The sequence below is a fragment of the Fulmarus glacialis genome, unplaced genomic scaffold (assembly GCF_000690835.1).
Source record: "Fulmarus glacialis isolate BGI_N327 unplaced genomic scaffold, ASM69083v1 scaffold2152, whole genome shotgun sequence".
NCBI lineage: Eukaryota > Metazoa > Chordata > Aves > Procellariiformes > Procellariidae > Fulmarus > Fulmarus glacialis.
Genome location: NW_009199604.1, coordinates 4,780 through 12,227, shown reverse-complemented (window position 1 = coordinate 12,227; position 7,448 = coordinate 4,780).

Genomic DNA, 7,448 nt, shown 5'->3' with positions numbered 1-7,448 from the left:
GGTAAAAAGAGAAAAAGTGGAGCCCTTCTTTCTCTTTGTATCAAATGTGCCAGTGGAGGGTCCTAGGAGGGGAGGGGAGGGTATGGTATGGTATTTTATTTTATTTTCCCAGACAGCATTTCAGCTAGCTCAAGAACTCCAGCTCTGCAGTTACTGCAGGAAAATAGATTATGACTGTAGCCCCACTACGTAGATTAATTGCCTTGGAATAGCACAAATCTTGACTTTCCCTAGACAACTCTTTTCACAGACCTTACAGAAACTTCATAGCTCTGAGAAACACCACTGCTCAATCAAATCTGGATAAAATTGATCAAATTAGCCTCAAAAGTTAGAAGTGTGAAAGAAATGGGCACAGTTTGCCTTTGTAATCTTTGTTTTCACAATTATGCCTTGTTTCAAGAAATAAAAAAAATCTGGTAAAACACCTAATCAGCATTTGGGCTGGCATTTTCAGTCAACAGTAGGTTTTGTATTTCCATGGCATAAAGAAAGAAAAACAGGACAAAAGACACCCCCCTCCCCCCGAAAAAACAAACCAAAAAACCCAGAAACCAAAGCATACTATTATACTGCCAGACATAAAAGCTCTGGGACATCCCTTTTTCAAGAATTTTTGGTACAATCTGGATATAGAAAGAGAGACAGCAGTCTCCTGAGAGCACTAAATGCTTGTTCACAGCATGGCCAGGAGTAGAAAAACTGAAGGATAAAAATGAGAGGAAAGTTGGCTGAAATTGTTTTCTGATCTTCAACAGGACATAAAAAGAACAATATGGAAATAAATCCCAACACTACCAAGATCCAGATACATTTGCAAACAGAGGGAAACACTTGAGTGTGTGATAAAAAAGAAGTACCCTGCTAAGTTGTTCATGACATACTTGTAAGTTTTACTGCAGTGCTTTCTGGCTAAATGCTGGTTGAACAGAGAATGATTTTGCACAGGAGGATAAGGAGGAACATCCCTACCTTGCTCCAGCTAGGAGTATAGACAGAAGAATTGAGAAGCAAGGAGCTATTTTGGTCTTGCAACATGAAACTTGGCAGTTACCTTTTCCCCAGTCATACTGCCCAGTCCTCTCTAGCCCTATTGGATGTGGAAAATGTAATCACAAGCTTCAGTGGTAATAAAAATATGAGGACAAAGGTTCACCACAACCATATCCCATAGAGAAATCTTAAGGTTCTTACAATTCAGGTAAGAAATTATACTTTTGCTAAATCCATGAAGAAAACCCATTGCATTTACTATGATATTTGAATTAACTGGTGTGGATTTAATTGGTTGCACTGACAGGAATGAACCTGCCTGCTGTAGATGCATTATTGCCATTTTCAGATGGGAATACCTCTCTCTGACAGCACTTGATTTTATCAGTGATTGGAGATGTGAGAAAAAACACAGAAAAGCGGAGGAAATCAGAAGCTCAATTATATCTATAATTAAGTTGTGTTGTGCCCTTTCAGCCCACTAGTCTATTTGAGTTACGTATCTTTACTGTGAGTATGCTGTGAGTATGGATTAGTCCAGCAGTGAGTTGAAATGAAAGATCTTGGGAGGAATTTGGAGAAAGTCACATCTGTTAAATCCCAAGTTTCTCTTTAAAATGCTGATGTAAGTCAACAGGGAGATCAATATAGTAACATTGCTCCTGGGAATATACCCATGAGGTTGGTTGGGGTTTTTTTACTATAAGAAAGGAAAAGAAAAAAAAAGAGTAGTCTGCTAACACCAGAAGACAAGATGAAATGCTTTAAACTCCTCACTGAAAGGAAAAAATTACCAGTGAATGTAATAAAGAGTTTCTGGAAGACAAAGGTAAATATGGACAGCTGAATAAAAGAGGCAAAGAGCATATTTCTTTTGCAGCATTTATATAGTTAAATTTGTTACTATGAGGAAAGAAAATATATCCTGCAATCCCCTCTGCCTTTGACAGCATCAAACCCATTATCTGTAAGCTCACTGATACTTTTCCCTATTATTTTATCTCTGCAATTATGCTTGTTATTTTGCATTGAACATGTGAAGAGACTGAAGGAGTCACACAGGAATTTCATCTGGAAGCTTTGCTTTTGGTCCTGTGGATGATTAGGAAGCGTGGATATTGATGGGTTCCCCCTTTTGGTGGCTGACAGCTATTCACATACTGACTTTTCAATGCAGATCATGCCTAATTACAGGTAAAGATAGTTCTATTTTGAATACATCTTAATGAAACAGCTTATTTCTGCCTAGGTTCACAGAAATGTAAAAGTCAAAAATAATGAGTACACATCTTTCTTCTTTTTAACTTGGATGACAGAAACCACCAAATTAAAACCAAATAAGACCCTGGAGCAGTCTGATATGTGTTAAGGTACCTGAGACACCTGCGTAGGCTGGAAGATATGATAGGGCTGCAGGAGACTTACAACTCTCTAGACTGGTGAATGGAGGCTAGGTGGGAAGTTCTAGGGTAACTCAGCACTAGACATCTAGGTGTAGCCAACTGAATTGGGCCCAAGGTTTTGGATTTGGCTCGCAGATTTAGCTGCCTACTTTTAGCTTCCTAGAAGCAGGTGTCTTCATGCAAGCTCAGGATCTAGGATAAGATTCAGTTGCTCATGCATAGGCATCTACTGGTATTTTAGATGCCATAGGATCTTCTTCTTGCTTCTTGCTCCAAAATAGAACAGACCTACCATGTAGCCTGTGTCACATTTGCCAATCCTGTGCCTAGAGTGCCTCAGGGCCTCAAAGATGGATGTTCAAGGAACTCTATCCTACCCAATGAACAGACTCACTGTCTACTGTAGAACGAACTGAACAGACTATTGGCTAGATCTCCATTGACTATAGTAGGAATGTAGTCCAGTCAATGATGGAATTGGAAGGGCCAGATCAGTGGCAAGTCTCTCAGTTTTTTCAAAGATGAAAGTTTTGCTTTTAGTCCTCTTGATGATTAAGAAGCCTCGGCATCTCTTTGTAGGTTCCCAGTTCTGGACCTTAATCCCACTCCCTGTGAGTTATTCAGGTGCCGAACCACAGACATCTAGTGCCATTGCAAATGCTTTAGTGTATCTGAGATTTCCTGTTAAATGGAGCTGGCAGATGTGACAGGAGATCAGCATAGACTGGGGCTCTTGCAGCTTGATCAGGTGCAATCCCGTACAGCATATGAAGTGACGTTGTATTTAATATTAAATATTTCCTTGATGTTTCACGGTAGATTTTTAACTTGCCATAGAATAAAGTAAAGTTGCTGTGATAATGACTTCTTTGCAAATCCACGTTTGTTGCTATCTATTTTGTTATTTCCAAAAGCCTTTTTTCCTTTCTGGTATCCTCCTTGGAACTGAAATGAGAATGACTGCTATAAAATGTTCTGGTGTTCCCTTTTTCTCCCTTTCAAAGATACATATTGTGGGTAGGATTCATCTCATGTATCTTTAGAAATATGAAAGCTGCACATCTAACTTCAGTGTAGTAACCCTAGAGTTCACCATTCAAGGAAAAGATCTGGAACAGAGAGCCATCGGGCCTTTAATAAAGGCTTATCTCTGAAGCTGCCTGTTTCTCCCCATTCATTACAGAAGGGAGCTAGGACATCTAGCTCAAATGTAGATGACCAAATAAATCATTGTACATGTGATTCAGGTGGCAACACATAAATGACAAGTGTCCTTCTAGGCACTGCATGTTCTGGTCTGTTCTCCAGCTGCTCCTTCATGTAAGTGCAGATCTGCTGCAGGTCGTATGCCACATCTGCCAGCACCGTAGGGATGTCTTGCATACTCTACGACATTTCAAATGAAGGTACCAGCATTTGGGCAATTGAATCCCACCTTTACATTTTTGTTAGATAGATCCTACACCCTGTATTTGACCTTTTGTAGACTTCTCAGTGCTCACCCATTTTACATGATTACTCTATAGTCATCACTTAATGGCCACAAACTTGTCTAAGTTAGTTTTCAAAATGCTGAAAGATAAACTCCATGAGCCTCACATAATGTGAACATTACTCATCTAAGTAGTATGCCATATTATTTTTCAGTTTTCTTCTGCATTTCTCTCCTATTGACAGTGATATTGGTTCTGTTGGTTGCCTGATGTAATACACAAAAAATGTGATATGTACAAACAGAAACAATGGCCATTTTATCTTTACACAGGTCAATTAATTAGCTCTCCTCCTAATAGTTCCATCATTGGAGTCATTGGAGAAGGGATTGTTCTGCCCTGCCACGTGGTAGCAGATAACATTCCTGAGGTATTCTCTGTCCAGTGGATATTTCATGAACAGTCTCAAAAAATAACTGTGAGCAGATATGATGGAAAGAATAAAAAGGAGAAACAAGATGAGAGATATCAAGGCAGAACAGAATTCTTCCACAGTGAATTTAGAGCTGGCAACATGTCTCTGCACTTGAAGAATGTCAGGAGCTCTGACAAAGGACCGTACACTTGTGTGGTCTCTTTCAATGACACGTACCATGATGTGTTGATTGAACTGCAAGTGGCAGGTCAGTGGCAATTCTCTCTCTTTTTATTCAAAGATGGACCTGAACAGAAACATGTATAACCATCATTGACTGATGGAATTACAATATAAATCTATTATAATTTGACGCATAAAATGTCTTCACGGGGGGATGTGTTTGATTGTTTTCTCTAAACTGATGGCTATAATCGATATTTAACGTAAGTTTTAGTTCTAGTTTGAGACACCTTTATTTAGGTACCCGAACACATGCAACTGTGACCTGACAGTACAATCTCCCTTCATACTCAATGAAAGCCCAGTCAGAAAGTTCGGGGAACCCTGCAATTATTCAGCTGATCAATGTAAAGTTAAATTTAGATTTCCACTGTGCAATCAACCATTACTGAGCTGATTGACCAGAATTTCTCTGTGGTCAGTATAATCAATTGGTCCCATCCCAATACCTCACTGCTTACCTTGCTGCTTGCCCACAGCAGGAGAGCAAAGCAGTAGGCAGGCCTTCATGCTCCTATTTCTATTTCAGTACTTTAATAGGTGTCACCTTCATGGGTAGCTTCAGTTAATGTGGTTGGCTTGGACGTGAGTTCCTCGATGCTTTCCCTGCTACACAAGAACCTATTTCCCCTAGATAGGTATTGTGGCATCTTATATTGCAGCCAGATTCTTCTGAAGATGGCTTTGTAGCTTTAAAACTCCAGATGAAGCAAAGGTTTAACATCTAAGTAACACTGTAATTTAGTCTCCTGAGATCCTGAGTATAAACAACACATTGTTTTTGAACTGTAGACCAGATCTGTACCGTGTCATAGAATCATAGAAACCTTAAGGTTGGAAAAGACCTCTAAGATCATCAAGTCCAACCGTTAACCCAACACCACCATGCCCACTAAACCATAGAAACCATGTCAGTAACAGTTTTACTTGAAATGATTAGCCTGAGACACTAATACATTCTGTTTTCATGGACAGATTGCACTAGGTGTTCATAGGCTTCCTGTAATCCATTAATCATCACAATCATATGGATTTTTTTCTTTTTTTTACAAAATTCTGGGAAATTCCACTGGCAACTTCATTCCAGAATAGCCATCCCCACCTGGCTCTGTTTGCTGTAATCTCCATTATATTGTTCCTTATTCTCAATCTGATAGACTCTGAATTACTGACCTTTAAGAAACTTCAGGGCCCCAGTCTTTGTCACAGTTTAAATTCAGAAAAGTCTTTCTATATACTTCCATACAAATATATATATAAAATATATTTTTTATTTAAGATAAACCAGAAAATTTCCCATTCTCATTATTGGTTGAAATGGAGAGTACGTATGCTTTTTCTTAGCTAAAGGTGATGTGCCTTCCATTTTCCTGAGGAGTCACATGAAGCAGGGCATTGGCCTCACCTGCCATGCAGCTGGATGGTTTCCTAAACCTGAAGTGATTTGGCTGGATGGCCGTGGACAGGTCCGGAAGGAACTATCGACCACAAAGATGACAATGATGCCTGCAGGCCTATACAGTGTCATAACTTCCATGAACCTAAAACCTGACTCTGACACGGAAGTCTCCTGCAGGATAGTCAACAATCTGCTAAATACAACGAGCGAGTCTCGAGTCCTGATCTCAGGTGGGTAAGCTCTGTAGTGACCTGCCTGTAAGATTAAAAAGGCAGACTGTCTAAATGGCATGGGTCCCATTTTTATGTCTATGAGCTGGCCTGAAGATGTATTCCCAGAACCAGTGTTGGAAAAAAGTTCATGAGAGCTGCAGTCTTCTTCCACCTTTATTTCTAGTTGACTGCACAGCCTTCGACAGTACCTAGTGAACCAGTTTCTCCTTTTAAAAAGGGGTCAGGTAATGTCAAGGCTTTCTGTGTTCCCTCTTCAAATTTAAGGCAGTCAACTTGTTGGAGATGAATTAAAATGAATTAAGAATAAAACTGCATGCACATACAAAAATGTATGGTCGAGCACTCTAAAGGCTTTCATTATCCAGAAACAGGTTACCAGGCCATTTAATACGATGTGTGCTGGTGGGTTTCACAGAGCATAGCTGAAAACAATAGTTACAGTCACAAGAGTTAAAGTGGTAATTTCAACATCTTACAAAGGTTTTTAGTCTATGTTTTTATCTTCCCTCTTTTTAATACGTGCATTACTGTGTAATTGTGGTGTGGATAATGTCATGCCTCCCTGTACTCTGTAGTACACATTTCTGTTTGCTGGGTATATAGACAAACATCAGGTAGTCTGAAGCAAGCCTCATAGGGCTGGACTGCAAAAAGAACTTCAGCACCACAAAGCCCATGTCTAGGTCTGGAATGGGAACTAGAGTGCAGCGTAAAGCCCTTGAAGAAGTGTGTGAGGGAAGTGCCTTTGGGGACGGCATCAAGAAGTCCTAGAACATTGAGTGTGGAGGTACCTGGAAAGAGAAAATAGGAAACAGCCAACGTGGGGAATGTCTTAAATATTATTCTCCTTCTTAGCTTACGCGCTATACTTGGCAGGATGAATCAGATATTCATTGAATCAAATCAAACAAGAGTGAACGTGTCTGTTCAGTGGTGATGGTTTCTTCCTTCATTCCATCACCTGCTCAGTTTAGTATGAAATGCAACACATCCGCGAAAAAAACCTGAGAGCTGGTATTGCTGCCTTTCTCGTGACTCATGAACTGTGGAAACCTGTCTACCTATCTCAGACATCTCTTTCATAATTCTGAATCTGATACCCAAAGAAAGAGTCTCCCTGGATTAGTCCTGCTGGAGAGGGCTAGATCTCTTCTTCAGCAACATTGCTAGTAAAATTCAAATAAAATATAAATTCACCATCTCCTCAGATGTGTTGACTGCATCCTAAGTTATAATTGTCTTTATGTTTAATAGATTATAACTCCTTTTGGTCATTTTTGCAGATATTTTCTTTCCCTCCATTTCAAAATGGCTGATTACCTTCCTGGT